Source organism: Lissotriton helveticus, chromosome 12 (assembly GCF_964261635.1).
Source record: "Lissotriton helveticus chromosome 12, aLisHel1.1, whole genome shotgun sequence".
NCBI classification, from domain to species: domain Eukaryota; kingdom Metazoa; phylum Chordata; class Amphibia; order Caudata; family Salamandridae; genus Lissotriton; species Lissotriton helveticus.
This window is the reverse complement of record NC_136073.1, coordinates 396,882,310-396,904,689: the sequence shown is the minus strand read 5'-3', so window position 1 is coordinate 396,904,689 and position 22,380 is coordinate 396,882,310.

The following is a 22,380-nucleotide window of genomic DNA, read 5'->3' as shown; positions in this document are numbered from 1 at the left end:
CTTTGGTGTGCAATATTCCATGTTTTCATCACGTGTGCAAACCTCCACTGGCAAATAAATTTTTTGCACAGAATGTATGTTATCCCTTGATCTCCTACCTACTGTTTCTATTGTTGCGTACCCTGTGCATGATTTTTATTTATTTTGAAAAAAGTGTGCCTTATCGTGTTTAAAGTTTTATGTGCCTGATCACCCTAATTGTGACCACCAGTGATTCATTTTGTTTAAAATCATGATTGTGCTTTCTTACTTTGCGGTTGGAGCGTTGTTTCTTGTCATTTGATTTAGCTGAACTCTTTAGTAATGTGGGTGTCCTCTCTACTTGTCATGTTATGGCAGTGGTCTTCTCCCCGAATATTCACCTGGTTATCTGATGTAGCGTCAATTAAGGACTGTTAGGATGGGTCACGTTTATGATTTTCTGCCCCTTACGGGGTTCTATGGTCCTAGCTAGTGTCAAATGAAGACTATCAAAATTTGCTCAGTCTTCATGGACACGCCAGACAGTGTTGGTAGAAATACCTCTAGATCCTCTATTTGCATGCCTCTCTGCGGGTGTTTCATTACCTCGATTAGATATTTGATTGATTTGTACATATCCTAACCATGTTCTCAAAAGTGCCTGTGTTGCATGTTCAAAATACCCATTGAGTATTCACTTAAAAATCCAAATGGGTCATCCTCTGTGCAAAGTTCACAATGATATTTTAAATAATTACCATGTTTGTAATCACGGTTCTTGTGGCAATGATTAATGTACATAAATATAATAATTTATAAAAGTAATCACAATAATTAATAAGATTGCAGTAAAATACCTATGAATGCACACACCTCGTCATTAAAACCATCAAGTTTCTAAAATGATATTAAAACGTTGGCTAAAATCTCTGCACATAAAACTTCTCCCATAAGATCAATAAGATAACAAATAATTCATAATAAATAGTTAACACCTCAGATATTCAAATATTTGACTGTCCTTCACTCTTTTTACAGGCAAGTATATACATCTTCTGTCACATTTAGCCCTGTTGGATGTTTGGAATTTTATTCCAGAATGTATCTCGTTACAAGTTTGCGTAAGCGTTGTTCTCTGTCTACCCCTCTTCTGCTCGGTGGGATACAATCAACCACAAAATACTTAAGACCCTGACTTTTAGACCCATGGCTACATCTAAAGTGGCGTGCAACCAGATAGGTGTTATCTATATTGTGAATCGCCCTTATGTGCTGTAAAATTCGTTTATGCACCTGTAGTTTGGTACTTCCTACGTAATGTAGGTTGCATGGGCAGATTAAAACATACACCGCAAATTCTGTTTTGCATTTTAAGTATTTGGTTATCCTGACACTTCTGGTACTGAATGGTGTCATGTATGTTAACCTATTTTCCCATTGTTGGCAGGCTTTACATGTTTTACATCTAAAAAAAACCTTGTGTGTCTGTAGCCAACTTTTTGTATCTATGGTCTCAGGGCTTGTCTTGACTAATTCATCCCGCATTGAAGGTCCCTTGCTGTACGTGATAGAGGGTAGCGTAGGTAATTTCCCACCAATGGCAGGGTCACTCAATACCATGGGCCAGTTCTGTGTAATTATAGATCTGATCTGCCTGTGATGCTGACTGTATTGAATAATGAACCTGAATTGTTATATATATCTATATATATATATATATATATATATATATATATATATATATATATATATATATATATATATATATATATATATATATATATATATATATATATTCATTGAAAAAACCATAGGTTTCACACCAGTTATAGTTAGGTGGAAATTTTACTCGCTAAAACCATTGAAATTCCCAAATATAGTTAGTTGGACTCACTATAACTTGCGCGTGCAATGCACTGCTGATGACATCACATATTACATCACTCATGACATGGTCAGTGACATCACTCATGACATCACTGATGACATCTCAATGATGTGCCTTTGCTATGTCTCAAGATGTGTGCTCCAGAGGATTTTGAGTAATTTAGGTTCAAAAAAATTTATATATCTATAGCCGCGCCCCAGTACGCGCACCGGGGAGCGCTCCGGGCGCGCCACGCGACTTGCGCGCGGAAAGCTCATTGGCTCTCGGGTGTCTGTAAACATTCGAAACAGTCCGCAGTGGCCGCCATCTTGTGTCTCGGTAGGATCGAGACACAAGAGGTGGCAAAAACAAAGGGGGAAATGACCATAAGGGGGCAGGGTAGACCCCCCCTGACCCCGTAGGTTTGATGTGGGGGCCATAAAAGGGTCCCGCGGGTGAAAACATTTTTTTAATTTTTTTTCGATTTTCGCGGGGGGAGCGCCCGGTACGCGCACCGGGAAGCGTACCGGGGAGTGTACTTTGGTGAAAAATAGTGAAAATAATAGTGTAAAATAATCATTTTGAGTGATTACAGGTAGGGTAGCTCTGAAAAGAGCTTTTGGGTTCTGTGGCTGTTTTAGGTACCTACAAGTACGTCCCACACACACCCACACACACACAACCCCACACCCCCATACCCACACACTCCCCACACACACCTCACACACGCACACCTCCACCCACACCCAAACACCCCACACCCCCACACCGACACCTTACACATCCACACCCACATCCCACACACCCACACTCACACACACATCTCACCCCCCCAACACACACACACACACGCACACACAGATACCTCACAGACACACCCCACACATCCCACACACACACCTCCCCCCCCACACACACACACACACAACTCACAGACACATCCACACATCCCACACATACACACACATTCTACACACATACCCCCCACACCCACATACACACACCTCACACACCCACACCCCCACCTACACCCAAACACCCCACACACCCACACCCACACACACACCTTACACACCCACATCCCCACCCACACCCACATAACCCACACAGCTACATACACCTATACACCTCAATCCCCCCCCCCACACACACACACCTCACAGACACACCCCACACATCCCCCACACACACCTCCCCCCCACACATGGGGAAAACTCAGTGAAACACTAAAATAATAATTTAAAGTGCTTAGAGGTAGGGTAGCTCTGAATAGAGTTGTTGTGTTGTGTGGGTGATTTAACTACCAACATGTAGGTACCAATGCTGAGTCTTAAATTTAATGTACACCGTTTCCTCTGTAGATATCTTGCATGTTGTTACAGAAGTTATTTTGGTATATGGAATCCATATCATAGTCTGTCAGGAAAGCAGAAAGAACATGGAGGCAGGAGATGAAAAAGAGATGTCAATACTCATTGGAGATAATATAGTGGGAGAAAGGAAGTAACTATGACCAAAATTACTATGTAACATAAAAAAGTTGCACAGTGTACTATAAGTCTGAATTTACATTATAACTAATTTGGTACTAGTTTATGAATTACATATAAAAATGAATAATGTCTCGAACAATTTTTGATTATTAAATATAAATTTATTTTTCTGATTCTTTTTCCAAATTTAACAGAACTTCTAACAACACATTGTCGGAAATGTCCTCATTTTCAATCAGCGAATCTACTGCTTCTGCACATTGAACTATTTCATAGTCCCGTGATTCATCCATGAAATCTAAGTCATCATTGTCTTCAATACATTTTTCAGCGTTGTTCTCCAGAACAATTTTGAAGGAAATATTGTGCTCTCCTTCCATTTTCTTGCTGTAATTTGCATAAAAAATAAATATATCAGTAGAGATAGGGCACTGTTGGGTTTAAGTTCAGACAGGTAGTTTTGATTTTTTAACAGTGAAGTTATCTTTGGGCAGTGTATGGTATCAGGCTGGAAGTAGAAATATAAAAAAGTGTATATCATAAAGCCTAAGTAAATTGATAATTATACAAGACAAGCCTAACTCCATCCATAACTATAACAGAGAAGCCTATCTCAATCTATAACTATTACAGAAGGATAGTATATAACTATCAGAAAATGTTTTCCAAATTAACTTAAAGTGCACAACATACTTCAGTTTTCAAAATAACATCTTACCTTTGAAAAAGAAGTTTAAGTTCTCAGTGAAAATTCTTTTGAAATGTACTTCAGGAAATAGTAGTCGAAATGGCTATGTTTCCCTCTCTTTCTTTATATATATTTGTGTACATAACCAATCAAATGTCATGAAATAATAGTAGAAAATGAAAGTAACATTTTAATTGGTTGTAAATTCTAACACTTCAGATGTGTTTTTGTCAAGTAATTCACCTCAGGATATTTAAAGAGGGCTACAGGCCAAATGGCTCAATGGAATTCCACCAAATTTGGGAAAATGGTAGGGACTGGTATGTAGTATGGCCTATTCTATATTTGGTGAAAATGTCTCCAGTGGTTTTTATGTAAATTAACTTTTAACATTTTTGGGAGCGCTTCCCGGTGCGCGCCCCGGTACGCGTACCGGCAGCGCTACGGGAGTCCTCCATTTTGTGTTTTGGTAGATTTGAGACAGAAAATGGAGGACAAACAACGTTGGGAATAGGTATAAGGGGGCATGGTAGGCACTCCCTGACCCTCTAGGTTTTCTGAGGGGGTCTTAGGAGGCCCATATAGGCAAAAAAAAACATTTAATTTTTCGCGGGGGGGAGCGCCCGGTACGCGCACAGGGAACCGTACCGGGGAGCGTACTTTGGTGAAAATTAGTGAAAAAAGTTAGAGTAAAATAATCATTGTGAGTGATCAGATGTAGGGTAGCCCTGAAAAGAGCTTTTGGGTTCTGGGGCTGAATTAGGTACCTACAAGTAGGTTCCAATGCACAATCTTAAATTCAGGAGGAATATTCTATTCCCCTCATCTGAGAAGTGCACACCATCTCCTCTGTAGATATCTTGCATGTTGTAACGCAAGTTGTTGTTGTATATTGAACCCATTCCATAGTCTCTCATGTAAGCAGAAACAGATTTATTCACATTTTCCTTGCTTTCTCAATCTGTGGACAAAATTGGTTGGACCACTTCCATTTCTGCCTTTGGCATATATTGGAATATACTAAGGCAGTTTGTGGAAAAAGTGTCATCAATTGCCCAAAGGTGTCCTTTAAAACCATTTCCAGACCTACCCCAGTCATAGTGCCTAGGTCATTCCCACCACAATGCAAAATTATAAGGTCAGGGTGTGGCAGATGGTGAAAGGTTTTCACCAATGGTATCAATTGATGACATCTCAATCCTCTTTGGCCAATCTATTTTATGTGCACATTTGGTAAATCAAGGTTGTGAAAATTTCTGGTAGCCGAATACCTTTGAGCCCAGTGAATGTAGCTATGTCCAATAATCCAGACAGAGTACATGGTGAGAGGAGGTTCTGGTGCAGTCAGATGAAGTGTAGGAATGAAATGGCAGTTGGAACAGTAGGAGTTTGCAAACAAAACTGTGGAGTTTCAGTGCTCTTGAATCACAAGCAATGATTGGTGGATTCAGATAGTTGAACAATGAAAGTTAGGGTGCATGGTTCTGTTATTAGAAAGAAGTAATTTGAATGGTTAAGAAAAAGTCATTTAAAGAAAGATTGCAGTGGATAAGCTGGTGTATTGAGCGGTCAAACATGCTTGCTGATTTGATTTGCAACATTGTAGAATAAACGTTTAACCCTGGGAGCTCAGTGAGGAGGGAGTTGCTATGGTAACAGCTAGAAAGGGTGTTGATTTGAAAATAGAGAGGGAAGAGTTTTGATTGGTTACCATGAGGAATATGTGTGTAGAATTAGAGGTTTTCTGTGCCATTAATGGAAGCAGTGCCTGGAGAACATACCTTTTGATCTGCTAAAGAAATATTGGTGTGTGTATCTGACACTGTTCTGAATCTCCTAAAGCATTTGTAAAGGTGAGTTATGATTCATTTAATATAGATAGAGACTTCTATACTCTATGGAGAAGATTTGGAAGCAAAATGTGTTTTTTTAATGTGACTTTCTTCATGTTTTTTGAACAAGCTTGATAAAAAGTTGTTGCTGGAAAGAGGAATTGTAGTTTGTAAAAATGTGAAGTTTCAGTAGTGACCTGGAATGCTTGTACATATGACCTGCGCTTTGTTTTTAAAATGTTATTCAAAAAACGATTTTGGGGAAATCAATGGCTTTCAGTAGTGAACATGAATGCTTGTACATAGGACCTATGTTCTGTTCCTAAAATGGTAATTGAAAAACGATTTTAGTGCAAATCCATGGCTTTAACATTTTTAAGAAGGAATAAATAGTGTGTGCATAATTATTTAAAAATAATTGATTGTTTTACAAACATGTTACCTGTTTACCTCAGATTGGGAAGCAGAGTGAGTTTCTTTGCTGTTGGTTTGTTGAATTTTTTGGGTAATGCTTGGTAGGAATGTTTGCAAGAGATAGGAAATGTATTTTGTAAAATAGTGACTTTTCAGTACTGAAATGGAATGATTGTACATAGGACCTGCACTGTGTTTCTAAAATGTAATTGAAAAATCGATTTTGGGGAAAATTAATAGCTTTTACATTTTTGAGAAAGAATAAAAAATGTGTGCATGATTAAATTAAATAATTTGAAGCTTTCACAATCATGTTACCTGTGTTACCTCAGATTAGGAAGCACACTGAGAGCGTTATTTATGAAAACAGCAATGCGTCACTTTTAACTGTGCACACCTTGTGACACCAATGATGCATTATATTTAATGTATGATGCATCATGTTTCTAGGACTTATAGATAAGTCAGTACTTCTGATGTATCTGTAAGCGCAAAAGTGATAAATTGCTGGAGTGTGTCACAAAAATGACGCAACTCCAGCAATGCATCCTTTCACATGGGGAAAGCCCCATGTAAAAGCGTTTGCCTCAGTCTTACGCCTGCTGTGAGGCAGGTGCAAGATTTTGACGTAACAGTGTCCTAAAAGTGACGCAGTGAAATCTCATAGATTTCACTGCGTCACTATTACGAGGCTTTTGCGGGGGAATGCCCCCTCTGTGTACATTACACCTGACAGAGGTATAATGTGGTGCAGAGGTTTAAAAAGTGACGCATCTAGGCGTGGCTTGCCGGGCGATGATGGCGGTCGCAGCGTTGTAGAGCTCCCGCCTGCCCTGACATAATCCTACCATTTATCCTGACCCCCGAGCCCGCTACCTGCCCTACCTGAGTGGCGATTGTCCCTGGCAGCATCTGGACCTGTCCGGTGAGGCGCGCTGTCCCCCCGGCTGCTCTGGTGAGCCGACATCGGATGTGGAGTGGTGCGGCCTGGGGCCGGCAGGCGGAGCCGGGACCTCAATTTTCGAGGCATCGGCTGGCGGCCGCTGGTCGGACCGGTGGGAAGCCTTCCTGATTGGTGCCTGCGACACCGGAGGTGAAAGGAGCTGCGGCGGTGACCAGTGGAGCGGACTCCCACGCCGGGGTGGCCCCTGGAGGCTCCGGTACCACTGCGGCCTATGCTGACCCCGAGAAGCCGGGGCCTCGATTTTGGAGACGCTGAGCTGACCCGCGCCTGGGAGGTGGTGAGTCGGCGCTGGGTGCCCCTGGGGTTGGTGGACCGAGCTCTTGCCACAGGACGCCATTCGCCGTGAGGAGGGGGTGCCACGAGAGACCCCCCGTGACTGTGGCCCATCTGCATTGTGGGTTGGCCCCCCTTTTGGTGGCGTGGGTCCGGAGGTACAATTCCCTTGCCTGGGACTGAGGCTGCCTGGTTCCCGGGGACGTGACGGAGGGCTCCCCGGACTGCCTTTGCTGTGACGACTTGGGGACCTGGCCCCCGGGGACGCCGGAGTGGTGCTGTGCTCTGCTGGGCCTCTGGACGCCGGGACCTTGAGGTTGGCGGTCCCCGCCTGGCGCGACCGTCTTTGGCTCTCTGTCGGGGGAGCCGACGCTGTGGTCAGTGGCGCGTGGGGTCGAGGGCCCCTCTGCGACTGGACTTTTACGGATCCTGCGGCTGTGCTGGCTGGGCAGTGGATCGGTGGCAGGCAGTGTCCAGTGCAACCTATCCCCGCCAACCTGGGGATCGCGCCTGCTGCCCAGGAGTGGACTGTGGCCTGATCCGACTGCGACACGCGGAGAACTGTGAGTGCCCCCCGATTTGGTGTGTCCACCTGCGGTGTGCAGCTAAGCCCCCGAGTGCATTCTACGTCTACTTTACTGCGGGTGCGGAGGGGTTCGCCCGACTTCCCCTGATCATGACAAGAGGTGGGGGCGGCGCTGGACCCAACAAGCAAGGTCCAATCGACAAGTTTACCGGACCCAGCGGGGGGTTAGGAGCCTCGGGTGGCGGCCAGAACGCGGGACCTGACAACGCGGCCCTGATGGCGGCCATCACGCAATCCAGGGACTCACTGGACGCCAAGATCGGGGCCGTTGGGGCAGATGTCATGCTTCTGCGCCAGGACCTTCGAAACGCGGTTGCTCGCATCACAGAGGCTGAAACCAGGATCACGGGAGTGGAAGATGATGTTGGTGCCCTAAAGAAGAAAGTGGCGGAGATGGACAAGATTCAGAGGGGTCTGGCACTCCGAGTTGAGGATGCAGAAGGGCGAGCGCGCAGGAATAATCTATGCTTCATTGGCTTTCCGGAGGATTGCGAGAAGGGGCCCATAGATGCGTTCTTGACGCGTTGGCTAGAAGGTTGGCTCCCCCCAGATGTCCTCTCGAGCTGTTTTGTGATCGAACGAGCCCACAGAGCCCTGATGCAGAAACCGCCTGTGGGAGAACGACCGCGCCCAATCATCGCAAAAATCCTCAACTTTCACGATAGGGATACCATACTTCGAGAAGCAAGGGCCACGGACGCGTTGCTGTTCGATAATCATAAGATCATGATTTTCCCGGACTATACCAGACAAGTGCAGCAGCAGCGTCGCTCCTTCCAAGATGCGAAAGCCAAGCTCCGGGGTTTGAAGATTCCTTATTCACTGCTCTACCCGGCCCGTCTACGCGTCGTTTTCCAGTCCAAGACTCACTTTTTCGATACTCCAGAGGCAGTGTATGGTTGGACGGATGAGACTATCCGGCTCCGGCCGAACGCCCAACCGGGCCTGAACCCAGGGCCATCACGTGGATCGTCGCAGGAGAGGAGTGACTCCTCCACTAGGGGTAAAAGACGCGGGAAATCTCGGTCGCGGAGACGCTCCCATTCCGGGGGCGCCCCGCGGGATGGTGTACAGTCCGACACTGATCAGTCCGGGAAAGGGCTTTGATGATCATGAGACCTCCATTTCCTAAGTCAGTTCTCTTTTCATCAGTGGACTATCCGAGAGGCCCGGAGCGACTGCCGCGATGGCCGAGGAACTAACGCCAGGGGTGGTGAGACCCAGACATTGGTTTGTCTCAGGTGGGGCGCTGTTGGTGAGGCCTGATTGCCTCGCCCTGACCGTGTTACAGGTCACTAGTGGTCCATTGGGGCTCGGGGTGTTGACATATGGGCAGCCTTGTCCTCTCACGTTGGGAGGCGGCCCCGAAGGGTAGTTCCCGTTAGTTTGGGGGGTGTAGTGGGATCCATTGGTATGGGTGGGTTTGGGCACTATGTTTTGGGCCCGAAGCTCCCCATGCCGCGACAGGTACTTCAAGGTTTCATGAGGTATAGGGGTGGGGGGAGGCGGAGTGTTGGGTGTTGGGTGGTTTGTGGGGTTGTATCAGTTGGGGGAGCTGGGGGGGCTGGGGGGGTGTTGGACGGGATGCACGTGATTTTGTCTACAGTGATTTGCATGCTACAGGGTGCCTGGGCTGGGTCCTGGGGCTTTCTGAGACTTTTTCGTCAGGACAATGGCTGATCCCGCACAATTGACACCTACTAGTGGATCTATGAGAATTTTAAGCTGGAATGTGAGGGGGATGTTGGACAAAATTAAGCGTGGGGCAGTGTTGCGCTGGGGCAAGAGAGACTCAGCTGATGTCATGCTATTGCAGGAGACACATATGTTGGGAACAAAGGTGCTAAGCTTACAGCGCTTTGGCTACACTCAAGTGTTTCATGCGGGATTTTCTAGAGGTTCGAGAGGGGTGGCCATCCTTATACACAGGAGACTGTCCTATACCCACGAGCGTCATTGGCTGGATCCCCAGGGTCGATATGTCTTTGTCGAAGGGGTGATAGGCGCGGAGCCGGTGGTGTTTGGCTGTGTGTATGCCCCTCCTCCTCTACAATGGTCCCTGGCTGAGCGCCTCTTTGCGTTGTGGGCTGAGATTCCGGACTCTTTGGCTGTGATAGGTGGTGACTGGAACGATGTGGTAGATGTGTGCCTGGATCGGCGAAGGCTGCAGGAAACTGCGGTGGCCACCTCCCCTACTCGCTTGAAGGCGATGGTTGATGGGCTGGGCTGGGTGGATGTCTGGAGGCATTTGCATGCCAGGTCGCGTGAGTACACATATGTCTCTGCTGTGCATGGCTCCTTCTCCCGACTAGACTGTGTGTTTGTGCCGGGGGCCTTTCTTGACAGAGTGAAGCAGGCCGTGATTCAGCCTCGTGGGCTGTCGGACCACTCCCCAGTCGTAGTACAGATCACACTGCACAGGTCGCCCCAGCCGTTTCGGTGGCGGATGTCCTCGTGGCATCTCCAGCAACCAGACTATACTACTCACATGCGCGGAGCGATTGCCCACTACTGGCACGAGAACCTGACTGAGGAGATTGATGGGGTGATGGTCTGGGAGGCCATGAAGCCCACGTTGCGAGGCGTTGACATAGCTTGGTGTGCTGCAGCCCGTCGACGTCGTTGTGAGGCTATAGTGGCGGCGTCAGATAGAGTAGGGGTGTTGGAAGCTCGGTGTCGGACTGACGGTAATGGGGTAGCTCTCAGGCTGCTCCTGCAAGCGCAGCAATCTTACGCCTCAGTTTTACTTGACGAGGCGCGACTGGCCTGGCTGGCTACGAGGAGCAGGGTCTACCAATGGGGCGACAAATCTTGCACCATGCTCCATAGATTGTGCCAACAAACACTGCAGCCGGTTACTGTGCCGGGCCTCGTGGACGAAGACGGGTTGGCCATGACGGATCCGGCTGCCATTGCGGCGAGCTTCGCTCGCTATTATGCGATACAATATGCCCCTCGGGACAGTCTGCCGCCGGAGGCTATTGACAAGTTCATCGCTGACCTTCCCCCTCGCGCGATTACAGACGAAGCCAAGACCGCCCTTGATCTCCCCTTGACGGCGGAGGAACTAGGCGATGCATTGGGTCAACTCAACACTGGCAAGGCGCCCGGACCGAGCGGATTTCCCATCGAATTTTATAAGAAATTCCACTTGCAGTTGGGGCCGCATTATAGGCGGGCACTAGAGGCAGCGCGGGAATGTGGTAGCCTGCTGATTGACTGGCGTCAGGCCGAAATTGTGGTTTTTCAGAAACCAGGCAGACCACCCGACAGACACGAGTCATATCGTCCCATATCCTTGATCAACTTTGAGGCCAAATTGTTGGCCAAGGCGTTGGCGAACCGCCTCCTCCCGTATATGGCGGACTTAGTCCACCCGGATCAAGCGGGCTTTATGCCCGGTAGGGCGACGCGTCACAATATCAGGCGCGCGCAGGTGGCCGTCGATGCGATGGGAGCGACGGGAGAACAAGCGGCGCTTCTACTAGCGGACATCGATAGGGCATTCGATTCAGTCAGTTGGACTTATCTCTTCGCTCTTTTGCCGCGGCTCAACCTCGGTCCAATTTTTGTCTCGTATGTCCGGCTTCTATACACAGACATCACCGCCTCGGTGCGTGTTTCGGGGGCTGTGTCGGAGAAGTTCCCAGTTGCCAGGGGGACTCGCCAGGGGTGCCCCCTCTCCCCGTACCTTTTTGCCTTGGTCATGGAACCATTGGCCGCGTGGGTGCACATTGATGCACAACTTCGGGGCTTTGTGTGGGGAGCTGGACTCTCGGACAGGATTGCATTATACGCAGACGATGTCCTCTTCTTTCTGACAGACCTTCACCGTTCTGGCCCGCGGATCCTAGACATAATGCGTATTTTTGGTGAAGTGTCGGGACTCTTCCTTAACCCGCGTAAATCGACTTTATGGGTGCTGGGCGGGAGATCGGAGGTGTTCCCCTGGGCCTCGGCCTTGCAAGTCGCGGTTGGTGGTCTAAAATACCTGGGAGTTTTCCTGTCTGAATGTGCCGCGGTTGCATGGGAGCGCAATGTGTTGCCGGTGTGGGACAGAGTTCAGTCGGACGTCAAGACCTGGTCTCGCATGCCCCTTAACATCTATGGCAGGTCGGCGATTTTTAAGATGGTCGCCCTCCCTAGACTCCTTTACCAGCTTCAGAACTTCCCATATAGGGTTGACCCACAATGGTTCCGTCGCGTGAATTCGGTACTGGGACGTTTCCTGTGGGCAGGGGGTGCCTCCAGAGTGGCACTGCGGACTTGTTTCCTGTCCACGTACTGTGGTGGTCTCGCTACATCAGACATACTATCCTACTACCAAGCCTCTCATCTGCTGGTTCTGAATGAGTGGTGGTACGGTGGGCGTGATGACCCGGCATACGCCCTGGAACGCTTTCTTATGGGGGATGCCACGCTCCACACGCTGTTATACTCGGCCAGCCGGCGGCGGAAGCTGCCGCAGGCTACTCAGGTGGTTTTCATGCTTTGGAGACAGGTGCTACGTCGTATGGGCTGGTGGGGTCGCCTAACAGCGGAAACGCCACTCTGGAACAATGGCCGGCTCCCTGCACTTGCCTCACTGTCGGGGTTTAGTGGATGGGACTCTATTGGGATCTCGTCGCTAGGCCATGTCCTTACTGGGACTACTCTTAAAACCTTTCAAGCCCTTAGCGCCGAATTCGACATGCCCAAGACCCAATTTTTTAAATACTTACAACTGCGTCACGCTCTTGCGCCGAGTCTAGTGGGGTTAGACCAACTCCCAGAATTTAGCCCTGTTGAAGCCAAGCTCTTCATGGGGGATCTGGGGGATAAAAAAGTCTCCAAAATTTATCAAACCTTAATTACTCACTGCTCCTCTTCCCTCTTGTCGTTGAAGGCATCCTGGGAAGTAGATGTTGGCCCCTTGGATGAGGATGATTGGAGGGAGGCACTGGAGTCCCCCCGTGGCGCAGCCATCGCTGTGAGACTCCGATTTATACAGTTCAAGTACCTGCATCGGGCCTATTACACCAGAGAGAGACTGTGGAAGGCTGGCCTCACTGCCACCCCTGTATGCCTGCGTTGTGGGACGGAGAGCGGTACGCTGCTGCATACTGTGTGGTCGTGTGTGGGTCTGACTCGATTCTGGAGTGGGGTTTGGTCTTGCTTGTCAGAGGTGCTGCAATGGGACCTTCCTCGCACGCCCAGACTAGGTCTTTTACATATCATGGATCAAGTAGGGGGTAACATCTATAAGCGTCACCTCCTTCTGTTGGGCCTGACGGTCGCCAAACGGGATTTGGCAAAGGCGTGGAAGAGTGACCGCGCACCCCCACTCAGCGCATGGAGGGCGGGACTAGATTTTCTTATGGGACTGGAATTGCCTGTGTTTGAGGCCAGGGGCTGCCCCCGCAAACATTACAAGATCTGGAAGCAGTGGGCAGAATACAGAGACTTGCCATTGGATCCTCCCGTTGACCTGGATGATGGACTGCCTACCGGCAGTGACCTCGGGGCCTAGGTGGCTCCAGGACGCCTATTGTGCTTTACACTATATGCTGCAGCTGATGGTGATCACGTGCACTGGGTTAGGGTGGGATAAGGGGTGGGTAGTCGGGGTTTTTTTTTGGGTTGTTGGCTGGGGGCGGGACGGTGGGTGGGGGGTTAGTTGAATGTCTAGGCTGTTCATGCATTCTATTATGTGTTTTCCACTGGCAGTGTCCTCCTGGCTATGGAGTACTGTATGTATGATTTGCCTGAAACCCTTAATAAACACAGTTGTGAAAAAAAAAAGTGACGCATCTACCTACATGCGTCACTTTTTAAATATGGCGCAAAAAGGCACATGTTTTATGCCGCCGATGCGTCAAAAAAAGTGACGCATCAGCAGTGCAAAACTGACACAGGGCCTCAGAAATGGGGTTCATCTTTTTTTGCACACTACTCCAGTTTAGTCCTGTCCACTGCACTCTTAGACACAAGCCTCACCTTTTGTGCTCCCCTGGACAGGCTTCATCACATCTGCACTCTTGCTTAGGCCTCATAATCTTTTTTTAGAATACAATTTGAAAAACAGAGAAAAGGTCATATGTATAAGCTTTTCATTGCACTACTGAAACATTTTTGGGGCAAATTAATGTCTTTTACAATTTTGAGAAAGAATAAATAGTGTGTGCATGATTAAATACATATATTTCATCTTTTCACAATAATGTCACCTGTGTTACCTTAGATTAGGAAGTAGATTGTGCAGATGAGATGAGGCATGTCCAGAGGGACAGACGAGGTGAGGCCTGAGTTCAAGACTGTAGTGGGAGAGAGGCCTTTCCTGGAGAACATAGGTGGTGAAGCCTGTGTGTAAGAGTTCAGTGGACTAGACTTCATGAAGCTTATCTCCTACTGCACTCTTAGACATAGGTCTCACTTTCTTTGTACCTGTGGACATACCTCTCTTCCACTACACTCTTCAATACAGGTCTCACCTCTTCGGCACCCTTGGAGAATCCTCACTTGATCTGCAACCCTGAATAGACCGTTTGCTTTTTGTCATTGCTTTGTTGTTTGATAATAGTGGTCTATAATGTGCTATTTTATTTTTAACACAGATTGAAATCAAGATTTCAAGAGTAAGGAAAGATGCCCTCAAGGCAAAGAAGAAGGAAAAGTGAAATACGGTTACAAACAAAAACAGCAACGGAATTACAGCACTCTTCAACAACAAATACTTCAAAAAACAGGAAGAAAGCTCCTGGTAAGACAACTAAGTCTTTCTTACGGAACATATGTAGATCAAAAAAAAATGTTGGACAGCATGTAGAAAAAGAGAATGAGAGAGTAAATTTGAAAAGGAAGGAGAGAACCTCAAAGAATCCTACAACTGGAGCAGGAGAGAATGATATGTATAGGAATAGAAGGCAGAATCAGTTTAGAGACATTCGTAAACGAATGTTTCGCAATAGGGTGGTTTTAAATTTGTTAGAAAACATTAGGAAAGGTAAACAGAGAGCTGTAAAGAAAAGTGTAGAGAAGATTGTTGATCAGGCTTTTGAAGTTAAGAAAACAATATTTATTTTAATAATCAATACAATTAGGACACTTAACAAGACAATTGATGTTTTCAAATCAAACAGTAGATGGAAAAGAGTAATTAATCGGACTAATTTTTGTAAAGTTTTTTCAGGAGAATGGATGCATAGTTCAAGTTGTGAGCCATTTTTTAATGAGGAGTGTTACTTCCAGGAAAACGATTTAGTGCATGCAGTTGACACCAGTGGTTGAGCGTATGAAGTGAAATACGGTTGTCCGATTGAAAAAGAGAAACTTGTGCCTAGAGAACCAGAAGAGGTGTTAACTGATGAAGTTTTAGGGAGACGTACTAAGGGTCCAGTGTACACTTGGAAGTGTAGTCGTATTTGTAGTGTGCAACAGGAATCCATTGATTTGTTTTGTAATTTCTTACGTACATATAGTAAGAAAAGTCTAAAGCAGAAAGTGAAGTTGTTGCAAGACTTAGATCCTTGCAGAGTGAGAGAAAACACAGGTTTGCAAGGGCATTCACTGGCTTGTCTTTCTAGAAAAGTCTGTCAGAGTGTTTTTCATCATTTTGAGATGTTAGCAGTGCATCATACCAAAATGAGGAAATTAGTGAGAATGTTGTATTATGCACAAAGTCCAGCACTTAAGCTTAAACACTTAAACAGTGCTCTTTTGCATGGAACTGAATTAGATGTGAAGAAGATTTGTGAAGAAATTGAGATTTGTTATTTTGGTGAAAAAGAGGACAGTGTAGAAATTGACACGGCAATTCAAGGTAATGTGGAAGAGAATGTACAGATTTCAAGTACAGAAAAGTTTGAGCAGGAAATTACCAGGTTTAAGGTGAAATCAAGTGAAAGGCCGAATTTTACTTGTGTGTGTTGTCGACGAAGTCATTATAAACATCAAACTAGATTAGTTGATTTATACGTAAAAAGTGAAAAGATGAATAATTATGAGTGGAAGGATTTTGCAACTTATTTGTGGGTGGAGAATTGTTTTGATTTGAGTTGTGATCAGCGTATTTGTAAATATTGTTATGATAAATTAAATCAAAATAGAATGCCTGCTAGAGCTGTTCATAAAAATCTGGAGTTGGTAGACATTCCCGTGTATTGATGTATTTAAATACATATGAGTCTATTTTGATTCAATGTGTCCATCCTTTTCAGGCAATTGTTCGCATGGAGCCTAAGATAGGGAAATTGCCTCCTACAGATTTGCAGAGAGGATTAAAGGGAAGAGTTGTTTATTTGCCTCTAGATTTCTAAAAAAATATTGATACAATTGGTATTGAAAAAGTAGAAGAGGAACCTTTAGTTATTCTAGTTAATGGGGTTCCGACAAAGAGTAAGAAAATCTGGCAAGATTTAGTGGATGTTAGGAAAGTCAAAAAGGCAACGTTGTATTTAGTCAAAAACAATGAGTATTACAAAGATGTATGTGTTGCAGCAGAGGAAACAGATGCAGATGAAGACAGTGATTGTTCAGGCGGCCAAATTGAAAAAGTTGATGTGTCTAGAAGTGAAGAAATATATGAACATTATACTGTTCATCCTTTGCATTCCAAAGAAATAATGGGGAATGCAATTGAATTGTTTCAAATGAAAGCAGCAAAAGGAAGTCCCATTAGTGTATGGGAAGAAAGTTTGAAAGCTCGTTGTTTTCCACAGCTATTTCCAACAGGTCGAGGTGGACGATATGACGATCGACCACTTCAAATTCCTGCATCTGAATATCGAACTGTAAGATTGTATGCTGAAGATCCAAGGTTTCGTCAATGCATTCCCTATTTGTTTCATTTACTGTATGAAAGTGACTTGACTGGGCTTTCTTATGCAGTAAACCATATACTGAAAAGTGGAGCACATCTGCAAAATGTTTCGGTGAGGGACTTTATGGAGAAAGTGAATCTGCAAGATAATATTTTGGAATCTCATTTAATCAATCTCATGGCATGTCAGCGTGGTACAAACGAGTATTGGTACCATCGTCATGGGGAATTGAAATGTATGCTAAGAAACTTAGGAACTCCTACATGGTTCCTCACTCTTAGCTTAGCCGAGTATGCATGGGACGACTTACTTCAATTTCTTCGCGAGGCAAATGCAAATATACAAAATATAGAATTCAAAACACCTGGAGAACTGTGTTCTTTGGATCCAGTGAATGTATGCAGATATTTCAATTATAGATTTGAAGCTATGATGTCTTTTATTACCAACAAAAAAAATCCTCCCCTTGGAGAGGTTTTGGATTTCTTTTGGAGAAAGGAGTATCAGCCGAGAGGTGCTCCTCACATACATATGTTGTTGTGGATTAAAGATGCACCAAAATTTGGAACAGATTCGGATGAGACAGTGATGAGCTTCATTGAAGAGTATTCAACATGTGCTGTTCCGAAAACTACCGAAGAAAACAGTCTAAGGCAACAAGTTTTACGCTTTCAATCCCATCGTTGTGGAAAGTACTGTCGTCGAAAATTCTGAAACAAGGACAAGTTCTACACAAAATGTCGTTTCAGCTTTCCACGACCAGTGATTTCTAAAGGAAGAGTAAATAATTTGATGTCTTCTCTGCGACATACTGTGACAAGGAAGTCACCAAAAAATACATACAATTTAAAAAGAAACGAAGAGTCCAAGTACATCAACGACTACAACCCAGTGATTTTGTCCATGTGGAATGCTAACATGGATATTCAATTCGTTGCTGACAACTCTATTGCTGTGGCTCGATATGTGACGTTTTACATAACAAAATAAGAAAAAACAGAACTGAAGGAAATGTGGGAGGACATTTCACATGAAAAGAGTCTAAGCAAGAAATTATACAGTTACAGTCTGAAGATGTTGTCGCATCGAGAAATTGGAGCATATGAATGTTCTGATCGATTGTCATCAGCAAGTCTCTATGCCAAATCTAGAACCATCATTTGGGTGAGTCTAGGTCTTGCTGCAACATGAAATCGAGTTTTAAAATCTGTACAAGAGATAGAGTATTTGGCGGAGAAAGAACCAGAAAGTACAGATATTTTGAAGACAAACATGTTGGATACATACTATCCAAATAGAAGTCCTCACCTTGAGAACGCTTGTCTCTATGAAGTTCTTCAAAGCTATATTTATAAGAGGAACATCAGAGAAGATATCAATAATGGAATATATGCTGTCATTGGATGTGAAGGATGTCTAGTGAAACAGAAAAAAGGCCATTTGATTAATCATCGAAAATTGAGTTGTGAAAATCCAGACAAAAGGGAATTTTACTATTTAGCTCTTTTGCAACTCTTTAAGCCATGGCGTACAGAAGAGGAACTACTTGGAGATTTTCTCTGTTACGAAGATTCTTTTAATGCAACCAAGGATACCATAGAATGTCCTGTTTTTCCAAATTATCTGCAAATGTTGAACGAAGAAATAGAGCACGAAGCCACAATTGCTGCAGAGATTGCTAGAGACAGTTCTCAAGACAGTCAGAGTTCTGCTTCATTGAGTCAGGATCCACTTAGAGGACCATATATTCAAAATGAAGCTGCCACTGCCATGGATGAGGTGGAAAGAGCTATGGAACAAGCTCAAGACGATGTAGTTAACTTAGAGGATTTGATGAAACAGCTAAACCTTGAGCAGAAACAGATATATGACGAAGTCACAGATCAGATTGAACATGGATTCACTCATGAGAAAAAAAAGTGCTCATGTACATCATTTAAACCAGTCCAACTGTACGTAAGTGGAGAAGCGGGAACTGGAAAAAGTTTTCTGATTAAAGCAATTGCAACTTATCTGCAGAAAAGGACTGAATCACCGCTATCTTGTGTTGTTACTGCTCCAACTGGGCTGGCAGCACATAACATTAAAGGGATTACTTTACATCGTTTACTGATGCTGCCAGTGGAGCATGATAACAAATTGCAATATCACAAGCTATCTGGAGATGCGTGTTCCGAAGGTTCGAGAGTCCTGAAGAAAATGAAACTTCTTATCATTGATGAAGTAAGCATGGTGTCAAATATAATGCTTGCTTTTGTGCATTTGAGAATGCAAGAAATTCTTAGAACAGACTATGATGTCTTATTTGGAGGAAAACATATTATTGTTTTTGGAGATCTACTGCAGTTGACTCCAGTGAAAGGACAACCTGTGTTCAAAATGCTCACGCATGAAGATACCAGGAAGTGCCTAGGAAGCATTGGAAACGTTAATATATGGTTAAACTTCAAATATGCTGAACTGCTTCAAAATATGCGGCAGGCAAAGGATGAAGATTATAAAAATATTCTACAAGATGTAAGAATCGGAAAAGTAAGTCAGCAAGGGAAAGAAGCTTTACATGGACGATTAATTTCAAATTTGTACCCAAATGAAAACATTCTTCCAGAGTATATTTTTAAGAAAATTAATGAGGAGAAATCTGGCATATGTTTGATGCCAACTCTGAAAGAATGTTCCATGTTCAACAACAAAATGTTAAAGTTAGAAAATGAAGAGATAGTGAAACTGGAAGCATAGATAAAATTGAACATATGGGAGCAACAATTATTTTGTCTGAAAATTTGAAATCAAAATTGGATTCATTAGAGAAGACTATATCTAAAACTGCTGGTTTTGAAAAGACTCTGAATGTGTGTTTAAATTGTCGTATCATTTTGAGAAGGAATTTAAATGTTGAAAGAGGTCTGGTAAATGGAGCAATGGGTCATGTTGTTGGTTTTGTGAATTACAAAAATAGAGATGGAATTGAAATTTTAAAAATTAAATTTGATGGCATTGAGGAAATAGAACAAATTTGTTGTTGTTCAGCTAGATTTTTGCTTGTGAAAGACTTATATGTTCGCCGAAAACAGTTTCCTATTTGTTTGGCATATGCGGTGACAATTCATAAATCTCAAGGTTTAAGTGTAGATAGTGCTTTGGTGAACATTGGAAGTTCTGTGTTTAAAGAGGGTATGGCATATGTGGCATTATCACGAGTCAGAACTTTATCAGGATTGTACTTGATTGAGTGTGATGAAACAAAGATTTGTGCAGATCTACATTGTGTTAAAGAATACAATAGGTTAAGAAGAGAGTATGCTCCACATTTGCTTCAATATCCTCTGTTTGAAAAACATGTGGTAGGCCGAAAAAGAAGAAATGAGAATAATTGCAGTGAGGTAGTAGCAAAAAGACAAAAAGTAGATGAAACTGTAATTGTAAGTAGAAAGAAAAAGGATTCTGTTGAAGATGTTATTGGATTTCAGTTTGAAAACAGTTCTGGTGTCAACTGATATGCTAATGTAGTGGTTAATGTTGGTTTTTTTCTTCAAAATATACAAGAACAGATTGTTGAAAATCGGGATCAAAGATTCTGTTGTTTGTTGAATTCCGTGTTTGAGAAATGTAGCAGTGATAGAGCAAAAATAGAAAGTGTTTCAGAAATTCAAAATCTTCTAGACATATGTTCTGGTCAAAATCAATTTTCACAGAATATTCAGCAGGATTGTCAGGAATTTTTAATGTATATGTTTGATGTATTGGAAGATGAAGGTGTAGATATAAAAAATCTTTTTAGCCTTTCTTATCAATGGCAGCATGACTGCGACAACTGTACTTTATCAAGTACTACTAGAATAGACACTGAAAGATTTATATATTTGACTTTACCAGACTGCAAATCAGTGCCTTTTAATAATCTAGTTAAAGCAGCGGATCACAATATGGTGTGTACCCAATGTAAGTCTACTATGCTGTCCACATTATTTCTACAAAATTATGGTCAGTATGTAATTTTAATGTTCCAACGATGTAGACCTGATGGAACTAAATTGACAACTTCTATTAAAAATTTCGTTGGTTCTCAGTTATCAATATCAGGAAGAACCTTTGCAACTGTAGCTATTATTTTTCATGACGGTCCTTCTACAACATCAGGGCATTACACATGCTATTTAAAAAGTTGTAAAGGTTGGACCCACTGTAACGACATTCATTTGACTTTCAAACAACGCTTGCCTTTTGGCTTAAAAAATTCTTACCTAGTGTTTTTACAACCAAAATTTAAGTAAAGGTAATTGGCCTTTGAAGACGGGAGCAGTTACTAAAGGTTATTTTGCTGTTTAAAAATATATTCTGAGTAAAAGTGATCCAGGTAATATAAAAAATTGACTTGTCATATAGGTACTGTAAGTGGATCTCATAGTATGTGATATTAGTATTATACAAAATGATGAACATGAGTGAGTCAGAGATGGTTTTACAAATACTTAAATATTGTGAAAATGTTGTATTAGCCTTTCTTTCAGAATGTCGGAAAAAAGGTAATTTCAGAGTTTCTTAGAGTTAATTTGAAAATATACTCATACATCTGACACTATTTGGCCAAAAGGAAAGGTACAGGAATGAGTAAAGAGTCATGACTGAAAAAAAGGAGTATATGAAAATAATGAAAATATTTCAGATGTTCTTGGAGCTTTTCTTCTAGAAAGTCGATGAAATGGATTTTTTAGTGAACAGCAGAGTACTTTGCAACGAGAAAAGGACCTCCATGATATACTATTTGGCCGCAAGGAAAAGTAAGTCAATCAAAGATTAGTGTACATTTGTCATTTGTCAGTATCTAAGGTTTTTTTAAAAACACAATCTTTTAGATTGTGTTTTTTTTCCCGCTGTCATATGATGAGTAATTTGAACTCACTGTTTTAAGTGAAATTCAATATATTCTGAGAACAGCAAAAATAAACTATGTAACATTTCTTGATTGAAAAAAACTCCCATACAATGTGTGACCTGGGCTTGTATGGGGTATTTTGTTCAGGCAGCCATGTTCTCCCCTCCTCCTCTTCCTCTTCCTCCTCCTCCTCTTCTTGACCACCAATGTACTGTTGTGGTGGTCCTCTTGGTGGTGGTGGTGGTGGTGCAGATGCTCCAGCTGTTGCAGCTACAGTAGCCATTTGAAAGTACAAAATAGTTCTCTCTCTATTGCTGAAACAGGTCTTCCTCAGTCAAAGGACAAAGTCAGAATAAGGAAAGAAGGTGGGGTCTTTCATCATTTGCAAAAAACAAAGTGTCCTGAACCAATGAGAAGTGTTATTTTCAGGTCATATAACCCGGGCTTTACTCATTTGGAAACCAAAACTGTTCTGCACCAATAGAAAGTGTTATTTTCAGGTCACATGACCCGACGCGCTTACGCTACGCGCCCCGGGGCGCGCCCGTAGTCGCGCTCCGGGGCGTGCCCGCGGGCACGTAGTGTAAGCGGGTCAATACGTTGCGCGATCGTATGCGCTCGTGTGCTT